Source organism: Haliotis rufescens, unplaced genomic scaffold (genome assembly GCF_023055435.1).
Source record: "Haliotis rufescens isolate VD_foot unplaced genomic scaffold, xgHalRufe1.0.p SCAF_4, whole genome shotgun sequence".
Taxonomy (NCBI): Eukaryota; Metazoa; Mollusca; class Gastropoda; order Lepetellida; family Haliotidae; genus Haliotis; species Haliotis rufescens.
Window position 1 is genome coordinate 44,732,735 of NW_025964112.1, and position 12,622 is coordinate 44,745,356.

The window sequence follows — 12,622 nt, forward strand, 5'->3', positions numbered from 1 at the left end:
GATACCTGTGTGCCTGTATGTGCGTGTGTGGCTGCTTGTACTAGTCATGCCGGTTTAATGGAGACCAGCGGGATACCATGCCGCCGTGGATACCCAACTCAGAAACAGTCTACAGACTCGAGCCGACCAGTCCTTGTTTTATCCCATTAATGCCGATCTCCAGGCAGGGTAATAAAAATGATCTTTAACGTATTTTGGTATGACGCAGATGGGTTGGTTGGTTTGTTGTTTAACGCCGCACTCAGCGCCGCGGGTGGGTATCGAACCACCGACCTTCCACGCTCCCGGCAGACACTCTATCCATTGGGGTGAGATGGGGGCGAGAATGAAATTATTGTGTTAGTTGTTACACGTGTATTTTACAGGACACATATCACAACCGTGGCAATAAAACGTGTAAGTCAACAATAGATAATATCACTACCCAGATCTTTTTTGTAATTATAAATATGAGCTTAAAATTGTTTTTGAAAATACACGTCTTGCAACAATATATTGTTTGTGGCTGACAATTTTCTTCTTTTTCAATATTCTGAAGCATAATAATGTTCCACGTTACTCGTATCGAAGTTATTTGATATCCTGTTCAATTTCGGACCTGATTAGTGAAAAGTTTTAATGTAATGTGGAACTAACTGTATCTTAGGGGCCGACCATTTGATATTTTGGGGTGGTTAGGGGGCGGGGGCACTTTTGAGCAAAAAGTCTTAAAACAAAAAATTCAGGCTCGGAGCTAAAAAAAAAATTACATATATCTGGTGTTGTAGTAACTAAAAAAATATCTAATCTCGAAACTCATGCACAATCTCGTCCACATGCTCTCTATTTGCTAGTTCTTTACTTTTTCCATTGTAATTCTACAAAGACAAGCAATCGTTGTATTGAAGATTGTGCAACATTTGTTAAGGAGTGACTTTGTACTTTGTGATTAACAACAAACCTAGTCATGCCGATCCGTTTATTGTTATTTATTGTATTGATTGTGGTTTCAATAAAATGTGTGGTCTTTTTAAATGATAGGGATAGTTCAGAACTTCTCTTTATCACTTAGTTCTCGTCATTATTAAATAACAGGGGCAATAATGAACAAATATGTAAAATTTGGATTGCGGACAGACAGACTTTATTCTGTACTGTAGGTCCTAGGCCAATAATACAAAGAAGATGGTGAACATAACTGAATGTACTTGCTGAATAAACGGTGGAGTGCAAACAACTTGACGTTACAAATGTTATATTTGGGATAAAACTTTCTAAGTAAAGTACAGATTCTCGTACATGTTTTGGGTTGAGTCCCATCCGTTCTAAATGGCATTGTGTATTCATAGCTTTCGGCCATGGGAGCCGTGCCAATTTACACTTGTCAGAGGGGTACTCAAAGTACGTGATCTAGACTACTAGTTGTCGGACTTTCATTTTTCTAGGAGCCTCGGTGGCTGAGTGGGTTAGATCGCTACCTTTGTGTGCTGGCGATTAGGTGCCTGACTCTGGCAAGTGTTGGTTCGAATCACGGACGGGACTCAACCCCCCAAAATTACGAGAATCTGTTGTTTACTAAGAAAGTGTTATCCCAAATATAACATTTGTTACATTTGACCACTTTCTAAATGGCATTGTGTAGTCATCACTTTACGTTACATCGATACCTGTTTTGCTTCTGATCTTTAGTAAAACAAAGAAATTTAATAAAAATGTAATACAATGGATATTGTCGGTTGCCATCAGTCTTTCAAAGGTTTCAGTTATTGGTGGGTTGATGATTGGCTAAACATTCTCTTCTCGGTTTTGTAGCTGTCATATATCAATAATACATGTAGTTCCTCCTCAACTTAACCAATGCCTCCAGCCTAGCAGTATAAACAGGGACGTTCTTTATATAAAGTCTCTACTTGACGGCAAGGCTCAAGTTTTTATTTTCCGTTGATAAGGGAGAAGGTTACAGCTTAAATAGTTTTCCACACGGAGTAAAGATTTTAACCGAGAAATATAATTGCACTTAGATCGTCGAAGGAGTTGGCCAAATTGAATGAAGCAGTCATAAAATCTTAAATTTAAGCTCACCATTAAGCTTATTATAAATGACGAAAAGCAACCAAAGTCTAAGACAGCCATATAAATCCAAATCCATAACTAAATAAAACAATTCTTATTCGCGATGACAAGGTATGTTCGCCATTATCATTAAGATAGTTTTGAGATGCATGTCTTGAGAAAGCCATATAAATCCAAAGCCATATCTAAATAAAATCGTTCTTATATAAGATACCCATGTGTAATCAAAGGTTTTATTCGTTTTATATGCATAGCGGTGAATTCTATACTGAGGTAGCTTAATCAGTCTGCACCAGGGCCCACTTGCACAAAGCGATGTTAGCACTAAGATGATCGTAACTCCCATATTTTAACATAGGCTTACAATACTTGTGGCGCTAAGATCGCTTTGTGCAAGTGGGCCCAGGATATAACTGCTCTTGATGTATGATGATAGTGCATGGAGGCTATAGATTACCGGTGTGAATAATCTTCTCAGAGAATCATAATGCGTCATGGACAAAATATATAAAAGGTTATCAGTGTTGCCAAGGATTTGACCAGATACGTTTGAGAGTAACATAATTCAGGCATCACGGTTGGATATTATAAATGGCTGATATCACAAAATGATGTTGGGACTATGTGGCTTCAGATATCAAGTCATATTGACCATGTAATTTCATACGAGTCAGCAGATGATTTATCTGCTATGAAATCGGTTGTAAATATCAACTGTCCAGTTTCGGAGCATGAAGGATTCATGATTGCATCGGTGAATGAGGGCGACCTTTCTTCCGGATGTCCACTCGGTCTCATTTTGCAACAGGGTTCGAATCCCGGTTGGCCCCGATTGTTTCTAGGTTTGTCAGCACCACACCCGTGCTCGTGGGTTTCACCGAAGTGGTAAACGTCTGAAACCTGCATTACTTCGGGCTTTCCTCACACATTATGCTGACACGCCGCGATATAACTGGCATACAGGTCGTAAGTAGAGGCGGGGATGATATTGTGGCTATTAGTGATGCTCTGAACCTTTATAATGCCACGATTCTTGTACTACAATACAACTGTGAAAGTCTGTATACACTATTTCAAACGTATTTGTTCGCGAGTTCTGCAATAGATCATCGACAAACTGCACAAACTCACGGACTTTACATTTTCAAGTACGATATGCCAATAACACCCTTTTAGATGCATGCGTTGTGTGTCTACGCATCGATCACTGGTGCAGCCAGCTAGCAATCATTGAATTACACGTTAACCCTTTTGTTTCTTTATTGCATTGCATAGAATACAAACCTTGCCAAATGTCTAACGGTATCAATGTTATCAACAGACATTAATGCATTATAGTTCTGTAAAGTGGCATGTAGTTTTTATTTCTTAGGATGATACATTTAACGCAGATCTGCATAAGCCTCACAAAAAAGCAAGTTATCCACATTCTCTGTATATCAAGAATTACATGTTTTGCAAATTCTTTTTTCTCTTGTTATTTATATCGACCTGTTTCTACGTATGATTAATGGGAACTGCAAACAATGAATAGGACAAGTTTATTAGAACCACATGTCGGTGAGGAATGCCAGCCCTGTTCATATCATCTTCCCGAGGCAAGAGCGTTAACTGACTTTTAAAGACCCTTTTCCATCCTTGCCGAACTATGCTGGAATTCCTGGGCCCGATCGTAGCGCCACCAGTGGCTATTACGAGTTATGTCCCTTCTAACTGGAAACTGGACTTTTATAGTCAGTTAACTCACTTGCCTCGGGAAGATGTGTTCATATATACATTTCAGTCGTATCATAAACCCTGTCATAAGACTATCAATAGATTGTGTCTGCTGTTGTTCCCAAATTTCACCCAAACAACTTTTTGAGTTTTGAAGCCCAATTAATTTTACCCTAGGACATGTCTATTGTACCGGAACGGCCCAAGACTGGTCGATAATTACTTGTGGGTAAACTACTAAAATAAATGGATGATGCCACCAGTCACAAAATGTGACAAAGTAAATACCAGAGCTTGGAGACGAGGTTTAGCGACAATATATCACAAGGATCTACAAAGTGACCTTTGTCGAAACTAGCGAAATTCAGAAGGCTCACACAACAAGTAGGTAAAGTTCAATAACGAGTTTATTAATTATTCACTGAACTGAAAAATCTTGCACATGGTTTCGAGGTCGTGAGTCGCGATACAGACTGTCAACTGTACTGGAAACATCAGTCTCTCGGCATCGTGGCTCTAGAATTTGGTACCTGTCTGTATCCATCCTACGATTAGTTTTTCTGAACTGTTAAAACAATTAAACTGTACAATAAACTTTGAAACTTGAAAGTGTACGAACTCTGCTGCAACCGGAACTGGACCCATGTAATGTTAACAATATATTCCGGATGTCACGTGACCCGGAATGAATGACAATGAGGTCACACCTCCAAGAGCTGTCAAAGTGCGATATATCAAAGTCAGCATGAAGTCAAATCCTAATTAAACCATGGAATTAAATTATCGGATGGATTCTAGAACTTTCACTGTCAACATCGTTAAATAAAAACCCTTGAATGTGACGGCATCATCACGCCACTTGGTAATGTGAACATTCCGGTCGGAATGACCTCCGACATCCACATGTATTGACATACAACCAATAGCAATGCCCCATACCCCAGCACCATACATTAAAATTGGCAGTTCTTTGCTTTCAAAAAACTTGAAGAAAACATCATTTGGCATAGGTTTAAGTCTTGATTAACTTCCTAAAATACCAAATAAAGCTCTTTTGGATTGCAATATAGCACTTTCAAAGTTCATATTCCAAGGGAATACTCCGCTGGAATGTTGCTTTAAACAAAAAACAAACAAACAAAATATATTCCAAGCCATGCCTAAACACGTATTCGAGGTAACACATTCGATAGGGTTTTTCCTAAAATACCACTTCTCCCTTTTAGAAAGGACACCTCCATTTTTGAAAACATCGGTCTTACTTTTATCTCGATTAACACTAAGATTATATTCATTACAATATTCCCGTAACATATTGATGCGACCCACAGGGCCTTGCGGTCAACCCAGTACCTTTTAGAGATAATGGTTTATCGAGGGATGCTGTAGCGAGTGTGAGATAATGGTTTATCGAGGGATGCTGTAGCGAGTGTGAGATAATGGTTTGTCGAGGGATGCTGTAACGAGTGTGAGATAATGGTTTATCGAGGGATGCTGTAGCAAGATCGAGATAATGGTTTGTCGAGGGATGCTGTAACGAGTGTGAGATAATGGTTTGTCGAGGGATGCAGTTGCGAGTGTGAGATAATGGTTTATCGAGGGATGCTGTAGCGAGTGTGAGATAAAGGTTTATTGAGGGATGCTGTAGCAAGTGTGAGATAATGGTTTATCGAGGGATGGTGTAGCGAGTGTGAGATAATGGTTTGTCGAGGGATGCTGTTGCGAGTGTGAGTTAATGGTTTGTCGAGGGATGCTGTAGCGAGTGTGAGATAATGGTTTGTCGAGGGATGCTGTAGCGAGTGTGAGATAATGGTTTGTCGAGGGATGCTGTAGCGAGTGTGAGATAATGGTTTGTCGAAGGGATGCTGTAGCGAGTGTGAGATAATGGTTTATCGAGGGATGCTGTAGCGAGCGTGAGATAATGGTTTGTCGAGGGATGCTGTAGCGAGTGTGAGATAATGGTTTGTCGAGGGATGCTGTAGCGAGTGTGAGATAATGGTTTGTCGAGGGATGCTGTTGCGAGTGTGAGATAATGGTTTATCGAGGGATGCTGTAGCGAGTGTGAGATAATGGTTTGTCAAGGGATGCTGTAGCAAGTGTGAGATAATGGTTTATGGAGGGATGCTGTAGCGAGTGTGAGATAATTGTTTGTTGAGGGATGATGTTGCGAGTGTGAGTAATGGTTTTTGTCGAGGGATGCTGTAGCGAGTGTGAGATAATGGTTTGTTAAGGGATGCTGAGTGTGAGATAATTGTTTGTCGAGGGATGCTGTAGCGAGTGTGAGATGATGGTTTATTGAGGGATGCTGTAGCAAGTGTGAGATAATGGTTTGTCGAGGGATGCTGTAGCGAGTGTGAGATAATGGTTTATCGAGGGATGCTGTAGCGAGTGTGAGATAATTGTTTATCTAGGGATGCTGTAGCGAGTGTTAGATAATGGTTTGTCGAGGGATGCTGTAGCGATTGTGAGATAATGGTTTATGAAGGGATGCTGTAGCGAGTGTGAGATAATTGTTTGTCAAGGGATGCTGTAGCGAGATCGAGATAATGGTTCGTCGAGGGATGTTGTAGCGAGTTTGAGATAATGGTTTGTCGAGGGATGCTGTAGCAAGTGTGAGATAATGGTTTGTCGAGGGATGCTGTAGCGAGTGTGAGATAATGGTTTGTCGAGGGGTGCTGTAGCGAGTGTGAGATAATGGTTTATCGAGGGATGCTGTAGCAAGTGTGAGATAATGGTTTATCGAGGTATGCTGTAGCGAGTGTGAGATAATGGTTTATCGAGGGATGCTGTAGCGAGTGTGAGATAATGGTTTGTCGAGGGATGCTGTAACGAGTGTGAGATAATGGTTTATCGAGGGATGCTGTAGCAAGATCGAGATAATGGTTTGTCGAGGGATGCTGTAACGAGTGTGAGATAATGGTTTGTCGAGGGATGCAGTTGCGAGTGTGAGATAATGGTTTATCGAGGGATGCTGTAGCGAGTGTGAGATAAAGGTTTATTGAGGGATGCTGTAGCAAGTGTGAGATAATGGTTTATCGAGGGATGGTGTAGCGAGTGTGAGATAATGGTTTGTCGAGGGATGCTGTTGCGAGTGTGAGTTAATGGTTTATCGAGGGATGCTGTAGCAAGATCGAGATAATGGTTTGTCGAGGGATGCTGTAACGATTGTGAGATAATGGTTTGTCGAGGGATGCAGTTGCGAGTGTGAGATAATGGTTTATCGAGGGATGCTGTAGCGAGTGTGAGATAATGGTTTATTGAGGGATGCTGTAGCAAGTGGGAGATAATGGTTTGCCGAGGGATGCTGTAGCGAGTGTGAGATAATGGTTTATCAAGGGATGCTGTAGCGAGTGTGAGATAATGGTTTATCGAGGGATGCTGTAGCGAGTGTGAGATAATGGTTTATCGAGGGATGATATAGCGAGTGTGAGATAATGGTTTGTCGAGGGATGCTGTAGTGAGTGTGAGATAATGTTTTTTGTCGAGTGATGCTGTAGCGAGTGTGAGATAATGGTTTGTCGAGGGATGCTGTAGCGAGTGTGAGATAATGGTTTGTCGAAGGGATGCTGTAGCGAGTGTGAGATAATGGTTTGTCGAGGGGTGCTGTAGCGAGTGTGACATAATGGTTTATCGAGGGATGCTGTAGCGAGTGTGACATAATGGTTTGTCGAGGAATGCTGTAGCGAGTGTGAGATAATTGTTTGTTGAGGGATGCTGTAGTGAGATCGAGATAACGGTTTGTCGAGGGGTGCTGTAGCGAGTGTGAGATAATGGTTTATCGAGGGATGGTGTAGCGAGTGTGAGATAATGTTTTGACGAGGGATGCTGTTGCGAGTGTGAGATAATGGTTTGTCGAGGGATGCTGTAGCGAGTGTGAGTTAATGGTTTGTCAAGGGATGCTGTAGCGAGTGTGAGATAATTGTTTGTCGAGTGATCCTGTAGCGAGTGTGAGATAATGGTTTATGATGGGATGCTCTAGCGAGTGTGAGATAATGGTTTGTCGAGGGATGCTGTAGCGAGTGTGAGATAATGTTTTTTGTCGAGGGATGCTGTAGCGAGTGTGAGATAATAGTTTGTCGAGGGATGCTGTAGCGAAATCGAGATAATGGTTTGTCGAGGGATGTTGTAGCGAGTGTGAGTTAATGGTTTGTCGAGGGATGCTGTTGCGAGTGTGAGATAATGGTTTGTCGAGGGATGCTGTAGCGAGTGTGAGATAATGGTTTGTCGAGTGATGCCGTAGCGAGTGTGAGATAATGGTTTGTCGAGGGATGCTGTAGCGAGTGTGAGATAATGGTTTATCGAGGGATGCTGTAGCGAGTGTGAGTTAATGGTTTGTCGAGGGATGCTGTAGCGAGTATGAGATAATGGTTTGTCGAGGGATGCTGTAGCGAGTGTGAGATAATAGTTTGTCGAGGGATGCTGTAGCGAGATCGAGATAATGGTTTGTCGAGGGATGCTGTAGCGAGTGTGAGATAATGGTTTATAGAGGGATGCTTTAGCGAGTGTGAGATAATGGTTTATCTAGGGATGCTGTAGCGAGTGTGACATAATGGTTTATCTAGGGATGCTGTAGCGAGTGTGAGATAATGGTTTATCGAGGGATGCTGTAGCGAGGGTGAGATAATTGTTTGTCGAGGGATGCTGTAGCGAGTGTGAGATGATGGTTTATCGAGGGATGCTGTAGCAAGTGTGAGATAATGGTTTGTCGAGGGATGCTGTAGCGAGTGTGAGATAATGGTTTATCTAGGGATACTGTAGCGAGTGTGAGATAATGGTTTATCGAGGGATGCTGTAGCGAGTGTGAGATAATGGTTTGTCGAAGGGATGCTGTAGCGAGTGTGAGATAATGGTTTGTCGAGGGATGCTGTAGCGAGTGTGAGATAATGGTTTGTCGAGGGATGCTGTAGCGAGTGTGAGATCGTGGTTTGTCAAGGGATGCTGTTGCGAGTGTGAGATAATGGTTTGTCGAGGGATGCTGTTGCGAGTGTGAGGTAATGGTTTATCGAGGGATGCTGTAGCGAGCGTGAGATAATGGTTTGTCGAGGGATGCTGTAGCGATTGTGAGATAATGGTTTATGAAGGGATGCTGTAGCGAGTGTGAGATAATTGTTTGTCGAGTGATGCTGTAGCGAGTGTGAGATAATGGTTTATCGAGGGATGCTGTAGCGAGTGTGAGATAATGGTTTGTCGAGGTATGCTGTAGCGAGTGTGAGATAATGGTTTGTCGAGGGATGCTGTAGTGAGATCGAGATAACGGTTTGTCGAGGGATGCTGTAGCGAGTGTGAGATAAAGGTTTATCGAGGGATGCTGTAGCGAGTGTGAGATAATGGTTTATCGAGGGATGGTGTAGCGAGTGTGAGATAATGGTTTGACGAGGGATGCTGTTGCGAGTGTGAGTTAATGGTTTGTCGAGGGATGCTGTAGCGAGTGTGAGATAATGGTTTGTCGAGGGATGCTGTAGCGGGATCGAGATAATGGTTTGTCGAGGGATGCTGTAGCAAGTGTGAGATAATGGTTTGTCGAGGGATGCTGTAGCGAGTGTGAGATAATGGTTTGTCGAGGGATGCTGTAGCGAGTGTGAGATAATGGTTTCTGATGGGATGCTCTAGCGAGTGTGAGATAATGGTTTGTCGAAGGGATGCTGTAGCGAGTGTGAGATAATGGTTTTTGTCGAGTGATGCTGTAGCGAGTGTGAGATAATGGTTTGTCGAGGGATGCTGTAGCGAGTGTGAGATAATGGTTTGTCGAAGGGATGCCGTAGCGAGTGTGAGATAATGGTTTATCGAGGGATGCTGTAGCGAGTGTGAGATAATGGTTTGTCGAGGGATGCTGTAGCGAGTGTGAGATAATGGTTTGTCGAGGGATGCTGTAGCGAGTGTGAGATAATGGTTTGTCGAGGGATGCTGTTGCGAGTGTGAGATAATGGTTTATCGAGGTATGCTGTAGCGAGTGTGAGATAATGGTTTGTCGAGGGATGCTGTAGCGAGTGTGAGATAATGGTTTGTCGAGGGATGCTGTAGCGAGTGTGAGATAATTGTTTGTTGAGGGATGATGTTGCGAGTGTGAGTAATGGTTTTTGTCAAGGATGCTGTAGCGAGTGTGAGATAATGGTTTGTTGAGGGATGCTGTAGCAAGTGTGAGATAATTGTTTGTCGAGGGATGCTGTAGCGAGTGTGAGATGATGGTTTATTGAGGGATGCTGTAGCAAGTGTGAGATAATGGTTTGTCGAGGGATGCTCTAGCGAGTGTGAGATAATGGTTTATCGAGGGATGCTGTAGCGAGTGTGAGATAATTGTTTATCGAGGGATACTGTAGCGAGTGTTAGATAATGGTTTGTCGAGGGATGCTGTAGCGAGTGTGAGATAATGGTTTGTGGAGGGATGCTGTAGCGAGTTTGAGATAATGGTTTGTCGAGGGATGCTGTAGCAAGTGTGAGATAATGGTTTGTCGAGGGATGCTGTAGCGAGATTGAGATAATGGTTTGTCGAGGGATGCTGTAGCGAGTGTGAGATAATGGTTTATCGAGGGATGCTCTAGCGAGTGTGAGATAATGGTTTTTGTCGAGTGATGTTGTAGCGAGATCGAGATAATGGTTTGTCGAGAGATGCTCTAGCGAGTGTGAGATAATGGTTTGTCAAGGGATGCTGTAGCGAGATCGAGATAATGGTTTGTCGAGGGATGTTGTAGCGAGTGTGAGTTAATGGTTTGTCGAGGGATGCTGTAGCGAGTGTGAGATAATGGTTTGTCGAGGGTGCTGTAGCGAGTGTGAGATAATGGTTTATCTAGGGATACTGTAGCGAGATCGAGATAATGGTTTATCGAGTGATGCTGTAGCGAGTGTGAGATAATGGTTTGTCGAGGGATGCTGTTGCGAGTGTGAGATAATGGTTTGTCGAGGGATGCTGTAGCGAGTGTGAGATAATGGTTTGTCGAGGGATGCTGTAGCGAGTGTGAGATAATGGTTTGTCGAGGGATGCTGTAGCGAGTGTGAGATAATGGTTTGTCGAGGGATGCTTCAGCGACTGAGAGATAATGGTTTGTCGAGGAATGCTGTAGTGAGTGTGAGATAATGGTTTGTCGAGGGATGCTTCAGCGACTGAGAGATAATGGTTTGCCAAGGGATACTTCAGCTTCATGTTGACTGTTTATGTATATGGAATTTATTGCGTTTAGTTTGTTTGATGTTTAACGCCGCACTCAGCAATATTCCAGCTACATTAAGGTCACATTACTTATCAAGAGACAGGCAACGTTACTTATCCATTAACAACAAGGAGTGGGCTAGTGCTTGAGAGACTATCTACCTGTTAATATAATTTCTCTAACCAGAATAGGCTTACTAGACTGTGACATAGAGACAATAATGTTGTTTTATTTGTTGTTTAACTCCACACCCAACAATCTTACAACAATATGACCGCAACCTGCAAATAATTGAGGCTGGATCAGACAAAAAAGTGATCGATATTTTGAGCAACGATCCAAGTAAGATGACCAAGTCACCGAGCCTGACCACAAGATACTTTAAGTCGCCTCGTACAATCAACATAGCTTGCTGGGACCTATTCGAACCCTGAATCCCCACGTGGTTTATTGACGTATGAGCACGTGGGTGATTTGTATTACTGTTGCATCCTGTAACTTGATACTCTTAATACACGTTTTATGGCTATAATGAAATTATACATCACGTTTTTCACACTGCACACTGTTAAATATATTCGTTAATCAAATCGTAAATGTCATTCATAAGTTTGATAATTTCTAACAACGTCATTACTTTTTAGTTTACGGTGAACGGTGTCATTAAGAAAATCAATATTTGGTCACGTTATAGACGTGGGATGGAAGGCAGGTCGATAATCAGTGAAATAAATTTAGTCAAACTGCGTTATCCTGAACTTGATTATTGAGATAATGGGAGACTTGCACCAAATCCAAATATTTTTTTGGAAGGCCGCGATGTTCCAGGGTCGACTGAGAGAAATAAGCGAAGCTGCTTTCCTCGTCATCTTTCCTGTGGAGCTCTGGGCCCCGTTCTTAGCGCTACGATTGTCGACCATGTGCGACAACTGGTATACGAGATATCGCAGCACGACCATGATGCGACCGTGCTCTGTCGATCAATTCAGGCTTGGCCTTCCAATGTTTACGCGTTGACCTTGAACTTCCTGTCTCTAAACGTTTCTTGTACCATTAATATTAACGATCATAGCTGTCTTTCAATACCATTTAAATAATTTCTGTCAATCAGTATCATAAACAGTTACGTTTCGTCTCAAGCGCCGTTCTAAATCGCCATAACACACACGTCGATAAAAATATGCAACAGTCGACAAAACAAACTTTCGTTGCGGACTTAACGTCAATAGTCTTATGCCAATAACTGTACAGTGGAGAAAAATAAATCTTTCTGACTAGTCTGATCAGATTTGTTTTTCTCAAACTGGCTGTCTGATACTAAAACAGTAAACCGTGTACGTGACATGGGCGCAGAATCAAACTTCGCTTGAGTGAGTGAGGGGGTGAGTTGGGTTTAACGCCGCTTTTAACAGTATTCCAGTTATATCACGGCGTGTCATCTTAATGTGGGAGGAAAGTCCGAAGTGATGCAGGTCTCAGACGTTAACCACTTTGGTGAAACCCACGAGCACGGGTGTGGTGCTGACAAACCTAGAAACATAATCGGGGCGAACCGGGATTCAGACCCACAATCATAGGTTTCTGGCGTGCCCAAGGGACGCAACTCTGCACAGCGAATCGCGGCGCCTTAGACGACTAGGCCACCCGTGCCCCCTCATTCGCTTGAAGTTCAAACATGGCGGAGAAAAAAAGAGCAACGCGGTAACCAC